The sequence below is a fragment of the Equus caballus genome, chromosome 1, assembly GCF_041296265.1.
Source record: "Equus caballus isolate H_3958 breed thoroughbred chromosome 1, TB-T2T, whole genome shotgun sequence".
In the NCBI taxonomy this organism is placed as follows: domain Eukaryota; kingdom Metazoa; phylum Chordata; class Mammalia; order Perissodactyla; family Equidae; genus Equus; species Equus caballus.
Genome location: NC_091684.1, coordinates 83,701,156 through 83,716,183, shown reverse-complemented (window position 1 = coordinate 83,716,183; position 15,028 = coordinate 83,701,156). Strand labels below are relative to the sequence as shown.

At 39.4% G+C, this 15,028-nt stretch overlaps 1 protein-coding gene across 15 annotated transcripts in view; it reads left to right on the top strand.

The window, feature by feature from the left end:
* Positions 1-15,028, top strand: part of CHRM3 (cholinergic receptor muscarinic 3) — a 453,733-nt gene that overhangs the window by 342,970 nt on the left and 95,735 nt on the right. The window contains exon 1 of one of the 15 annotated variants that reach the window (XM_070263991.1): positions 7,815-7,954. The exons of the other annotated variants lie outside the window; for them this stretch is intronic. The gene's annotated coding sequence lies outside the window, so the exon portion shown is untranslated. Of the gene's footprint in view, positions 1-7,814; positions 7,955-15,028 lie in introns of those variants that run through there. 15 annotated transcript variants of the gene reach the window in all.

The window sequence follows — 15,028 nt, the reverse complement described above, 5'->3', positions numbered from 1 at the left end:
TAAGAGGCTTTTTTTTTTTTTTTTTTTTTTGGTGAAGATGATCGGTCTTGAGCTAACATCTGTTGCCAATCTTCCCCTTTTTGCTTAAGGAAGATTGTCCCTGAGCTAACATCTGTGCCAGTCTGCCTCTGTTTTGTATGTGGGATACCGCCACAGCATGGCTTGATGAGCTGTGCATAGGTCTGCACCTGGGATCCAAACTCTCGAACCCTGGGCCACCAAAGCAGAGTGCGTAAACTTACCCACTACACCATCAGGCTGCCCCAGCCCTAAGAAGCTTTTAACATGACAGGTATTTGTAGACCTGAAGTCCTATCATGTTCTCTACATGTTGTGATAAGAGACTTCTGATTGGGTTTTGCACATCCCTACTGTCATTTGTCTTTATTGTTTGTTTCTCCCTTCATTTTCTTTGTATGGTCTTCTCTGTTGAAAGGTGCATCAAATGGCGGTTTGGCCTCTGTGGAAATTTCTCCTCTTCCTTCCATAGCAGCATAGTACAGTGGCTAAAAGCACAGACCATGGAGCCGGATTCCCTGGCTTTGAATCCAGGCTCCACCTGTTACCAACTTTGTGCCTCAGTTTTTTAATCTGTGAAGTAAGAATAATAATAGTTCCAACCTTATAAAATTGTTAGAAAGATTACATGAGTCAATGACTCTAATGTCCTTAAACAATGTCTAAAACATAGTAAGCGTTAGATAAGTGTATCTTAAGTAAACTTTTAAAACATAGTGCCAGTTATTAAATAAGATAATAATATAAAAGACTGTTGAATATATTCTCATCTCTCTCAACATTGCTACTCAGAACTAGATGCCACACTCTGTATATCCCTTATCCCCTGGCAGATAGTAAGCCCTTCACAAAATTTTATGAAAGGAAGGGAGGAAGAAGAAGAAAGGGGAGGAGAGGAAAGAAAGACTCTGCCCCTGGGAAAGGATCTGCTAGACGAGGACCATGCCAGGGGACTGACTGCAGAGTGGAATATTAAGTAGTGCATCCTTCGTCCATGAGCTTGAGCAATAGTTCTCTCAGCCAAAGTTTTCTGACTGCCTATGTAATGCACTGTACTATCTTTGTATTCTAGAAAAGGTTATTCAACAGATGGTTGTGAACAATGGAAAAATACAAGACATCCCTAGGGATAAACAAGAGCTCACCAAAAGAAGCCAAGCCAAACCAACATGATCATGTTTGATAGAGGAAATTAGTAGAGTAAAACATTGTGCATCTTGTTTTCAGATGAGGGCATCTTGATTTCAGAAAGACATTTGACAAAGTTTCTCAAGATACTGTGATTGAAAAAAACTGTAGGTTGCTTAATAGTGCAATGAGATGGATGTTTATTTAGATCAACAACTAACATTACAAATAACAAAGAAAACTAAAGTCATTCCATAAAACTTTGTTCTGAAAAGTGTGCTGTTTAGGGTGGAATAGTTATAATCAACCGAAATGCAATGAAGACTTTACGTAGATAAAACTTTAAATACATCACATTTAAGTCAGTTAGCATTAAGCCCCAAATTTGAGTAAGGCACAAAAAGTTTTTGTTTAAGGGACTTAGAAGGATGGATGGGTGGTACACAAAGGCGAAAAAATACAGCTTTCTTCTGTTCTTCCAGCAGACAGGTTATAAGGCTGACGATTTATGCTATTCAGACATAAATGAAGTGCAGAAAAAGCTAAAGAAACAGTCATAGAGAGCTGACCGTCTTCTACCTTTTAGGTAAGACGTTAGTAACACACCGGAATCCTTCAAATAATTGGAGTGTCGCATTTCTGGACACCTATATAATGTGCCTTTGGCCAGAGTCTTTTCTTAATGGGCATTTAAGAAACACAGAGTTGAGTTTGACCTTTGGCAGCAGAAATCAAGGGCACATTAAGCAAGGCCATATCCTTAAACTCAAAAGTATAGGATTATGGTCTCAAAACATAAAATTGAACTATTAGACTTGATATCATGCAAACCATCTTTTGGAGTTCTATATATTCTCAGCCTTTAACAATTCTCGAAGTAATGAGTGACAAAAGTTTACTAAATACTGACTAAATGATGCTTTTCTTTATCCTAAATTTATTTCTGAAATCTCCAAGGCCTCGCCTCCACCACCCTCTCCCCTACTCCGGGTTGTCACAGCATCTGGCTGTAAAAGTTCCACGTTTACTCTACTCTTGCCCTTTTGATTGTGTAGACTTCCATCAGCTCCCTCTTCCACATTCATCTTGGCAAACAAGAATTTATACAAATTTAACAGCCCCTTCCAGACCTGGAGCCTTTCCACTGCCTTTTGCTGGCCCTTCTCCAGCCACATTAGAGGATTCTCGCAGGACAGCACCCAGGAGCGTGCTTCCCATGCTGTGTGGTGGACGGTTGTGGACCCACTGGTTTGCATACAGTGTTTTCCTGATAGCAGCTAGGGGATTTGGATTTGATTCAGAAATGACTTGGACATTACCCACACGCAATCCTGTAATTCCTCTCCTTAGAGCCACAATTACAGGGGATGCCAGGTCCTATTCATTTTGGCCTTTTTTGTCCAACTTTTCCTTCTCTGATTATAAACACTTGCAATGACCATATAAAGTCCCGTCCTTAAAGGAGACTCACTTATAGTTTCAGAAAGGTGATGTCTCTGATTGTGGCTCCATTTCTGTCCTTATTCCTTCAAAAAGGGTAATTTAACCGTCACTTCCTGTCACTTATCAGAAGGATAAGTGGACAGTTTTGCCTTTCTTTATATTTACAGTGATCACTTACTAATCAGTCTTGATTTATGGATTTGTTTGTTCTTTTTTGTTTATATTTTTAGGGACTGAATTAATTTATTAGCAGCCTCGCCTTGCACAAGTCATTTGTGCCTCTCTAAATCTTTCTCCTCCCTTGATAAATATTTGGGGTTGGGGGGGAACTAAGTTATTTCTAATGTCTCTTCCAGCTCTATTTTCCAGTGATTTTAGTTTAATCTTTTTCCTCTTTTACTGCTTGCTAGAGTTTCATACCAAATTGTTAATTAAAACCAAACAGCATTGTATCTTACAGTTGTGTAGCATTTCCATTGTCTCCTCGGTTCTCTTGCTCTCTTTCCAATTTGCCATCTGTCAGTTTGCTGACTTGGCAATATCTCTCCTCCCCATGTGCCAGCTTTGCAACCTCCCGGCGAGGCTTGCAGCTCCTTCCGCAGGATTCGAGGGTCTCAGTATAAATAGAACGAGGGAGGCAGAGGGAAGCCTGCCAATCTCTGCAGTGTGATTACTCCCCTATAAAGCCGCGCAGTGCTAGGCGAGCCTCCTCTTGGCCCACGATTATAAATGAACCCCCTTGGGACTTAATCTAGGAGTATTTCATTTATATAGATCAGGTGAAATTATGAGATGGGAAACATTATAAAACCTAGTTATGGACTTCTGGAAGTTAAATTCTGAGTTATGAAGGCTGTATTATTTTAAGTGCATTTGGGAATTTAGTTGAGATGAGCATTTGAGGGTTTAAAAATAGAAAAATAAATCACGTAAGCCCCTGGATTTCTGTCCGCCTGCATGGAGACCACAGAGATAGCTTGTTTTCTTCTCTTCCCACCTCGTTGACTTCCCTGTGCTCTTTCAGCTTCCTCTCCATGTTTGTCCTACTCTTTTCTCTTCTTTCAGTGTGACATTTCTTTCTCTTTCTCTTTTATTTTTATGTCTACCTAATTTATCTCTATTGATATTTTGTGGATTTCTCCGCTCATTTTTGCCTCGAATCATGATTTCTCCTGATCCCACATGTATCATCTGGGATTGACAAGGGTTAGTTTCTCCATGAAAAAATAAATTCAAAACTGACTGTGGAAGGAGCTGTCACCAATGGGCTGTGGCTTTTATTTAATCTTTGTGAGAAGGTTCAGCTTGTGGATCCTTCCTGCTTTGGCATTTAGGAGCCTTTTCTATACAAGGGAGTGGAAATATTTTCTTTGGGTAAAATTATGTTTAAAAAAATCCTGTTGTCTCTGTGTGTGTGTGTGTGTGTGTGTGTGTACACGTGGGCATAAGTGATCTTAGGAAGTAGGTCCGAGGGCTTTCGTGATATCAACCAATCTAATATTTTAAACATATTATCTCGGGTTGCTTGCTCGAGTGTGCTGTACATTGAAGGGTTCATCAGGGCACTTTTAATCCATCTTCTTCTGTTTCCTCAACAATAGCATTAGCCTGTGGTTCCTCTGATGTCCATTTAATTTCAGGAGGACTGGATATTGCTTTAGTCATGATGGAGTCTGATTTAATTTCATTTCTAAAACACACCCTAAGAGCATTCCCTGCCCCCCGTTGTCGTGCATAATTCATTATATTAATATTTTCTGTCCACTGTGCTAGGCTATGTAAGGCAAAAGCAAATCATAATTATTACCAAGTCTTCTAAAGTACTGTGTGTCAAGTACCATTCTGAGAACTTTACATATATAAGCTCATTTCGTCCTCATAACATTCCTATGAGATAAATCCTATTCTTAGGCAAAAGAGACAACACCAGTGTCGAGCAGCTTTTGAGAATCATTTAGCACAATGGAAGGCAGGGTAAGAACTGAGGGAAGAGAGTGCAGGAGAGGAGTTTGGAGAGCAATGCGCCAGGCTGTGGAAAATCTTGTAGCTAAACCAGGGAGTTAGAAGTTATAGGGAACCATTAAAGGACATTATGCAAGCAGATTCAGTCAGATTTATTTTTCAGAAAGACCACTCTGGCTTGAATGTAGAGGTGGTTGACAGTGGGGCCAGACAGAAGGAGGAAAGACTAATTAGGGGGTGATTGCAACAAACCAGGAGGGAACATGAGGAGAAGATTCAAATCTAAGGGATTAGCATTTGTAAATAGGAATATGTTTGTAACTATGAATGATACCAACTCACATAGAGAATGCAGGAAGACCGGGGCGGGGCGAGAGTGGGAGATGGTGAGTTCGGTTTTGGATGTCTAGAGTCCAAAGTGCCAGGGTCATCAAGTCATAGTATCCACCAAGCAGCTGAAGAGCCATGTCTGGAACTCAGAGGACCTGTAATTTGAGGAAACAGAGTCCCGCCTCAAGATGGCTGGTAAAAGCAGAGAATTCTGGCCATTGAGGAAAGCCACCCACATGCGGAGTGAGAGGTCCACGGGGCATGGGTGCAGCAGAAGCTGTGCAGAAGCCTGAAAGAAAGGAAGAAAGCAAGCCAAGAGAGAATCAAGTCTGAGAAGCCGAAACAAGAGTCTCCAGGGGAAAGAATGATCAATAACCCAGATTCCTGACAGAAATGAAATAAAAAGAGAAAAAGAGTCATTAGACTTGGCAATTCAGAGGTCTCTGTGACCTTAGGAGAATTTGGTGGAATGAAATAGACAGACCCAGACTGCAGTGTGAGCCAGCTGCCTGGGCTGAGAGGGTGTGGCAACAACTCGCTTCAGCTGCTCTTTTAATGAGAAATGAACGTGATAATCAGCACAGCGGAGTTCCCCTACAGCTCTCTTATTTGCAAGTTGTCTGATCTTAAGTAAATGGCAACATACCTTACCCATAATTTTCTAACATGTAAAGTTAGTGTTGTGTATCTCAAAGAGTAATTGGAGGATTAAACATGCCAATATATGTAAAAAGATTTTTACACATAAAATATTTTAAATATTCAAACATGTAAGTATAACATAAATAAATATGTGTTACATATGTATATATATTTAAAGTACATCATTAATATGAATAGTTGTTATTTTGACTATAAGTCTGAGATTAAATTGCTAAGTGGTTTTTCCTACCCCGAATCCCAAATAGGGCAAATATTTTAATATTGGGAAATCAGACAACCACTAAGCTCCAGCAACTAGACTTTTCTTACATTTTTTATTTGGATGACCCCACGTGAAAGACTGCAGTACGTGTTAAATCACCAAAGAAAGATGAAATTTCGTTCGATTATAAAGTATATTTTATCCTATTTTAATTCTTTGAAAGTATATTGAATATGTATTAATTATGGAAATTCTAGCTGATGTAGTTGGTAAACTCCAAAAACTCAGTGGATTAAAACACTGTTGGCTTATATTTCATTTCACTTATGCAAGAGCTTACTTTGGGTTTTCCTGGTCAGGCATCTCTTCTCTGAGCAATAATTTGAGGATCATTCCATCCTCCAGCTCTGTCACATTCAAATACAGCTCCCATGATCACCCTAAGGGTCTCTCCATTGCAGTCATTTGGGAGAGGAAAAGGGCACATACAGTTGGTCATTGGAGGGTGCTATGGGCCAGGCCGGAAGTGGTGCGCATTACTTCTGCTCATGTCCACTGGTAGCACTCAGACAAAATACAAAGGAGTCTGGACGAGGTCTTCTACCTGTATGCTCAGGAGGAAGATAAAACTGATTTGGTGAAAATTAGCCAGTCTATGCACAGTATGTAATTGACAAGAAATAGGGTGTATATTTTTACAGTCATTAACCAGAATACCACCTTCCCAACCACACTGAATGAATATCTAGTTGGTTCCATTTTATCCTTTCGAGGATTACTTAAGATAAATCTCTTTTCTCTAGCCTGGCAATTGTGCAAACCTAAACAGAGGCAAACACAAAACTGTTAGGAGCAGAGCTAAAAGTATAAAATAAGTTCTCTGACCTCTTGCACAGAATATTAGTTCCTAAGTTACATTAGCCTCCTAGAGCACAAACACAACAGAGCCAAGACTGGGCTCATGCCTTGAAATACAGCTTTATTGACATCACAGTCAGTTGGAAGGTAAAGCCTCATTTACTGTGTACTATGCTAAAGGTGTACTTTGTGAAAAGAACTGTTAACAAGAAAGTGTACAATGAAATTATTCACCCATAAGCTATTTTGTTTTGTTTTTTACTAGTAAAATTCCACAAAAAAAAATAAGAAAATATCTGTAGGTACCTCTTCCAAAGGAAAAAATAGCACATCTTACCACTTGTCAAGATCAATAAAATTTCTTTAAAAGGGGTGCATTGAACAATTTCAGCAATATCTTTCAAGAACTGCTGATCAAGGAGAATTGAGAAAAGTGAACCCATCTGCGTGTCTCTGTTCTCAAGCAGCCAGAGAAATGCAACTTTTGGCATTTCAGTTTTTCTAATCAATTTTTGTTTTTGGTGTTGAGGTCATGATACGTTTTGCTGGCCATCCTAAGACGTGCTTTGCCCTGAGAGATTGCAAACCAAACAGAAGGCCCAGTATAATCTCTGACAGTTCTGAGAGCTTGAGGGAAGAAAAGGTATTTCATTAGGCACAGACACTAAGATGGTGCGGGAAAGAGGAAACAGGTTCTCACAGAGTTGGGTAAAGAGACAGGATTAAAAGCCTGTGGATTCCCCTGCAAAGATCAGAGAGTGATGGTGACATGGGAATACCAGATACACACTGGGAGCGTGGGCAGGTACAAGAAGGCCTGCAATAATGTGTGTATATGTCGATAAATATATGTATTTACTCTTATAAATCCTACTCAGAATACTGGTTAAAACAAGAAGAAGAAGAGGAAGTGTCCAGTGAGAAGGAGAGGCACTTGGGCAGGTCAAGACACAGCCGAGGCTTTCTCACTTCCCTTCCCTGCATCTCACTGTCACCACTGTCCACAGCTCTGGCTGTCTTCCAGCATCTCTCTTCCTCTGAGCAACCTGGCCACTGGCAAAGCAAGGCTAATAAGAAAAAAATCCTATTTTTTCCTGTACCCTTTTTTCCACCCTGATTTTCACTGTCACGATCGTGGAGGAGAAAAAGCTCTGCTAGCTATGTGTGTGGTTGTTTATATATTACTGAGTACCTATGCCTGGCATTGTAGCAGACTCCAGGGAAACAACGATGAACAAGACGGAAGTCCCTGCCCACTGAGAGCTTTCAGTCTGTTCATCAAAAAGCTTCTGAGATGCAGAATTAATGTTCAGACATCGGCTAAAGAAATACCTATACACAGGACTCCAGGTAAGGCCTTGGAATAAACAGAGACAAAAGCCACTTTGTTGCTCTCATGGAGGACCTAGTGAAAACAAACACTGAGAAACTTGCAATATTAACATGTATTTTAATGTTCACAAATGAATGAGATCATTTTATAAAATTCTCCTTATGTTCAACAAACTGTATATACAATGGCTTCTAAATTCCTTATTGCCTTCTCACATAATAGCGATTTGTTAAAATAATGTGTTTGTATACAGCTACAGGATGTTAGAACTTGAATGGATTTTAAAGATGGTAAAGGTCAGGGTTCAGAGAAGATAACTGGTTCTTTCCAAGGGCATTCAAATAGTGGACCACAGAATCAAGTTTCAAACCTAAGCCTTGGACCCTGGACTTGAGGTTTGTTCACCAAAGTACAGTGTTGCTAGTGTCTTCAGTAAATTATGACATGCTTGAATGACACAGCTATGATGTGCATTTTACAGCAAGACTCAGCCTGTAGCTTGTGAATGGCTTAGTTGCAGATACCATAAAATAGAAAATGATTATCTTTTCTGGTATAGGTGTCAATAGGAAGCCAAATCCTGAACTTGCTGGCCGCTCTAGCTGGCTAGAGAAAGACGCTGACTTGCCTCACAGTTATTTTTCAAGAAACTCTACAAATGTGCTTTACTCGCTTTTCATTGTTTGTCACACACTTGGATATCTTCCCAATATTAGAATATGAATTATTGAGCTTTCGTAAAACACTGCTATCTTTTTGTTTGGCCTTTTAAAATGAGTAGCCGTCCTAAAAGATATTATAACACTGGTATCTTAATTCTCTAGGGATTGCTTCAGAGTTGTTTGTTTTAATATGGTTTTATCTTTTGTCTCAAGAGATTAAGATTTGGTCTTCCCCTGGAAGTGTGATGAAATCACTATGACCCCATCGTTTTTCACTGAGACAGAGTCATCAAGGGGGCACTAGCAAGACCAGTGGGCTTCCCTTTGATGAGAATCACCTCACAGGTTCTCCACCAAATTATCATAATTCCAGAGAAGAATGAGGGGAAGCGTGCCCACGTTAGGGACTTCTTGAAAACTGATGGTAAACAATAAGACCATAAATCTGAAGCCATGTGACTCCTAAAAACACCGAAAATTTTACTTAACTGCTCAGGCAGAAGAATTAAACATACTCGATTAGGAGTCATGGCGTGAAAGCTGCTGTAGATGCTCTTATCTTTGAGCTGTTAAGCATGAAGACATTTCATCTGCCAGGATTAGGCAGAGTACCCTAACTGGAGGGAAATTAGCATATCTCCTCAGCTTTTTTTTTTTTTTCAGGGGATTCTCACTTTATCACACCCTTCTGTGTTAGAAGTGAGCAAATGTGCAACTTGGAGGAAATGAAACATGTACTTTTTCTTCAGATTACCTGCTGCTCAGCTGTTTAGGCCAGAAAATTTTTATTTTCTGTACAGCAAATATATCTGAATGGAAAATATAGAGATTACAGTAAAATAAATGACATACCAGCTATTAGCTCTAACATTTCTGACTGGAGACAATACAGAGCACACAGTGAAATAAATGACATGGTAACTATTGGCTGTAATGATGGCGTGTACTCAAGTAGAGGAAAACCTCAGAAGTATAGCAGACACCTTAGAACAAACTTGAGTTTGGTCTCTTCCCACTTATTAGCTTGTTCCTTTTTTATCTTTTCCCTTGGGCTGACCTGTAATTTGCATTTGATTTATTGTGCAGCGATCATATAACTCAAAAGGATGCCTCAAGAACATACAAGATTTCAGATATCAGAGCAAGAGGAATGGTTATCAAGCATCTGCCATATACAGTCTGTGTTCTGTTTTAATTAGTGTCAATGGGGCACTTGGTACATAATCTCTCTGTTTTTATTTTCCACAGTAAATGTGGGAGTTGGGCTATATGAATTCGATTTCAGAGGTTTGTTTCAGCTCTACTTCTGTGGTTTTAATTATCACCCTCTGAACAAGCAGTAGTGTTTCTGTTGATTAATTTGCAAGTTTTATAAGCTATTAAGCCATTTCTAATATTAAGCAAGTAGTTAATATTACATTGCTGTCTCTTTATTCCATCATTTTCCTCTTTCATTCTATAATTTCAAGATGCTTCTGATCATATCAATAAACTTAGTAGGTCTTTTAAACAGAAGAATAGCCATTATGTTGGCCAGATAACAGCATTTAATTTATCACATCTCTGTAACTACCTGATATTGGATAATTTCCAAAGTTGCTTTTATTGTCCACACACAAGACCAGATTATTAATCCATTAATTAACTCACAGTGTGGACTAACTGTTGATGTTCAAAGTCTTTGCAATATTGTACTGATTATTTTTAAGAGGGTAAAATTGTCTTTAATAATTACTTTGCACTGTTTATGTGAAAAACAAAGTGTATTTGCTGCGGCAACCACATTTTTTAAAACCAAAATTTTGAAAATATTAGCTTCTCTGGTATTAACTTATCCAAAGTCCTTTGACTGATTTGCTGAGTAGCATTTTGAAAATGAGCTGGCATAAAATGTAGGTGGCAGATAATGGATATTTTTATTGATGATCTTTAAGAGTAATTTTACTGAAGTAGATGGATTTAATGGAAATTTTTTATTGATGATCCTTAAAAGTAATTTTTCTCAAGATCCTCCAAAAGGATATATACCTTTGACTAAAGTGACTTTAAATGTTTTTCACCATTGGAGTTTAATTGCATCAGGAGTGACTTGGACAACTACTGGTCCTGTCAACCCTTATGCTGTGAGTTAGCACATCCGTGTGTCAGGGGCTTTTTCTGATTAATCTTGTGTGAAACAGATCGCCTCCATGCTGTCTGAGTTGGCTGTCTTTCAGTCCTTGTTGATTGTCCAAATACATGCTGGTTGGAGTCAGGCAGGAGAATAAGATGAAGGCCTTCCTCTTAATGTCTTCATTTGTTTCCCCCTTCCTATAAAGTGCTTTATTAACCTGTGATAATGTATTTCCTGAGTGGATTTCCTGTACCTTCAGAAACTGGGAAAATGCTGAAAAGATTCATGGTTTTTATAGAAAGTTGACCATCCTTGCATTTTCATGAACGGGGTTTTTTTTTTAGATTTAGAAGGATCACATTTTGAAAGAACTGAAAATTTTTATTTACTTATCTGGCAGCACATTAGATCTGACCAGTTCATATTAGTCTGAGCTGAGTATAAATAAACTATCATCTCCACATGATAAGGTGTAAGGGGAGTATATGCTGATATTTTTACGTTGATTGTGCTCAGTGACATTTACATTCTGGCAGGGGGAACACAAAAGAGACATTTCTTGGAGTCTTCTGGCTGAGCATATTTTTAAGTTCATCGAAGAAATGCAAAATTTTGAAAGTTCTATTGCTCTCATAGTTTAAGACATTTGTTAACATTACCACTTTGAACAAATATGTATTAAATTTGCACTTGGATAGAACCTCATCTTCCGAAAAGAGCATCCAAGATTGAGCTTACATATGAGTACTGGAGTTTTGATGTTTTCCTCCTTCCTCTGTACTCTGTCTTTTCCTGTAGAGTTGAAAAAAGAAAATGGACAGAATTAGATAAAGTGAGAAGGAAGGCAGTCACAGAGAAAAAAGAAAAGTGGAAATCAGTGACTTGCCTGTATGTCACAGGGGAGAGAAAAGTCACACACTTTTTAAGGGAGAGAGGTCTCAAAACGAACGTACATCACAAGAGGCCCTTTCAGATAGGCAGACTTTCAGTGTAACTTTCCAATTATTTCATAAATAATGAAGGGAAATTGGAAATCAGTTGTGTAGGCTCCATGTACATTTTGGTGAAATTAGCGCCCACACAACTGATTCGTGGGTGGGACTGGCAGATGTCCATGGTTAGACCATGTAGCTGATCCACCTTTCAGGGACTTTCTCCCGATTGTTGAAAGGCGTGCTCCCATTGTCCCGTCTTGGTATCCACAAGTCATGCAACAGTATATTTCATCCACTATTGTTTATAAACAAAATAAGTGAATTCGTCAACTGTATGAATATTTCACCTTACACTACATTCATAGTTTTTTCAATGAGTAAGACGAAAGGTCTGAGTTCTTCCAAAATATTGGTTTAACAATATGAAAATGGCTAGGCCTATTTGAAGTATTAATTCAATTATATAATGGAAACCACTTTATGTAATGGATGACTGTTTTCAGTGTGTAGCGTGCAAAAAAGCAGTAGCAGTTTGTGTGGTATGCCTCATTCCTTCCCCTGTGGGGTCTCTTTCCATTTGCGATACAGCATTTTAAAAGCTTTATTTTCAGTGCAGGGGTCATCTCACAGTGAGGCAACTGGGGCAGATGTAACAAATTCCCTCCTTGATTCTTTACCTCTATGCCTAATGCACACCTCAAACTTAAAAAGTCCAAAACCGAATTCCGCATTCCCATAGCCCCAGGCCTACTCCTTCTGTATTTTGACACCTCTTTTTCCAGTTGCTCTAAAACTTTGGGATCATCTTTGTTTCTTTCTTTCTCTCCTGCTGCTGTTAGCTCTATCTTTTTAAAAATCATATAATATCTGACCACTTCCACGAGCCCCACACCTACTTCCCAGTCCAATTCACCATCAGCTCTCATCTGAATTATTTTAATCATCTCCTCACTGCAATCCCTGCTTCCATCTTTGAACACACAAGTCCTTGCAGCCTATTTACAACATGGCAGCCAGAAAGACTCTTACAGAATGTAAGCCCGGTCATGATACTCAAACTCTCTTACTCAAAACTTTATAATATCTTCTCCTCTCATCCAGAGTAAAGTCTAAAGTCTTTGCTGGGACCTGAGACCCTCTGTAATCTGTTCCTGCTGCTTCTCCAATATCATCTCCTACCACCATCCCCTTCTCTCTCTGCCTGGCCCATACTGGCTTCATCACTGTATCCCATACACAACAAGTATGCTCTTTTCTGGGCACCTGGGATTCCTGCAGTTGTCCTCATGACTTGTTCTCTCTTCCTTTAGATTTCTGCTCATTATCAGTCTATCAGGAAGGCTCCTTTGACAACCCTAAGTAAATAGCCCTCCTCTACAAACACATCATTTCCTTCCCCTTTATTTTTATTTATTTTTCTTCATGTTGCTTATTACCACCTGAGATAGATAGATATCTATCATCTATCATGATGTTTATTACTTTGACAGATTGATCTATCTATCTCAGGTGGTAATAGGCACCATATATATATATATATATATATTTTTTTTTTTTATTGACTGGATCCCCCTTCCATTCCAGAATATAAGCTTCTTGATGGCAAACCCTTTTCTGTTGACTCCTCTATTCCTAGCACATAGAACAGTACCTGGCACACAGGGGACACTCCATAAATATTTGTTAAATGAGTGAGTGATGCAAGGCAGAAATCTCACTCTGCACAGCATCAAATTGCTCAATGGTACACTGTCTTGGGGAGAGAAATAGCTCTGTGAAATACCAAAAAGCAAGTATTATTGTGTGAATCTCAACTTCAGTGGAGGGAGAGAGGCGGTTCTAGGCTTAGAAGTCGTTGAAGTCTTCATGGTACAAATAAGCCCGGCACTCAGCCTGGGATGATGGCTAGTGTTCAGAGTTAGATGCAAGAATGGAGAGATTGTCAATCATATGCAAATGCCGGGCAGATAGTGGGAGATTTATTATTTGATCCTTGGCAATAAAAACCTCAGATTTTGATATGTGTATTCTGGAGATATTTTCAGTGAAATGTTTTTTGAAGTTGTTGGAGTGGATGAGTATCTAAAAATGAGACCATAGCTGGAGGAAAGCAGAGACTAGCCTTCAAGGAAGTGGCTGTGTTTAACAGACAGGGGGAGGGGTCAAACCATTAAAGGAAACACAGAAGAGAAGACCAGATGTGTTGAAAAGAAGCGGGATAATGAGATGCCAAAGGAAGACGGGATGTTAAAAGACAAAACTGTTTCAAAGACTGGAGTAAAGTCTAGTAGAAGATCTTTCAGGAGGCCATTGGACTTGAAACTTGAGAGGTCATTGGTAGACTTCATGCCATTTAAGTGATGGGGAAGGGTGGAAGCTGAATGGAATGAGCTTAAAAGTGAGCAAGTGGGAAAGGGGCAGCTGGTACTGATAATATGTTCATGAAGTTAGTCAGGAAAAGGACCAAAACATCATAAATGCCATCAAGCGATGGGCCCACAGTTGAGAGATCAGCACTTCTCACAAGCAGAGTAGAGTGTCCTCCTTTCCCTCCCTGTGTCCAGACTCAGAGGAACCAGGTGGGCTCTTCACAGACTCCCTCAACCCACCCTTTCAGATAACCCTCTGGTTCTATTGTTATCTTCCTCTTCTCCAAAGTGCCTGGGCCCACAGATGACACTTTGCCACCATTGTCACTTTTTGTGACACAGTTCCACATGTAGACATTAGGAGAAGCAGTCAAATTGGGCTTCCATTGACTTTGCGTTTTCTGCCTTGACATGCTGTCATTGCAATGTGGAATCTGTTGTTTTCAGGCGAAAATGTCACTCTGCACAACATCAAACTTTAACCACTTGATACAGCCCTGTCTCAGGGAGAAGGTAAGGGCTCTGTAAAATATGGAAAACCATTCACCACCTTGCAACTTTCAATGATCCCATGAATTATTAGCGACAGAGTCAAATGAGAGCATGTTGGAAGCTTACACTGTAAACAGGTGTCTGCAATACACAGACGACTCATTATGCACCCTAAGAGTTGCCTTAAGAAAACTGCTTATTGCCAGTCTTGTTAAAATAGATTTTTACGTCTTCTTCACACCAGGTAGTTAATTTTTTTCAACACTAATGATAGGTGTAGGAATGTAAGAATAGTATATTAGAATACTGAGGAATTTTTTAATAGGGCTGGAGATAGGTGAGGAGGTGGAGAAGAGAATAGAGGGAAATAGAATTATGGTCATTTATTCTAAGATTTGTAGGTTAAGATCACCAATCTCCTTTGTTTTCGCTTCTCTTTAAAGGCGGATGACCTCTAAATAGCTGAGTAAATTTCTAATGGAGCAGATGGCAGGTTCCCATGGGGCCGGGTCGTTGCTGC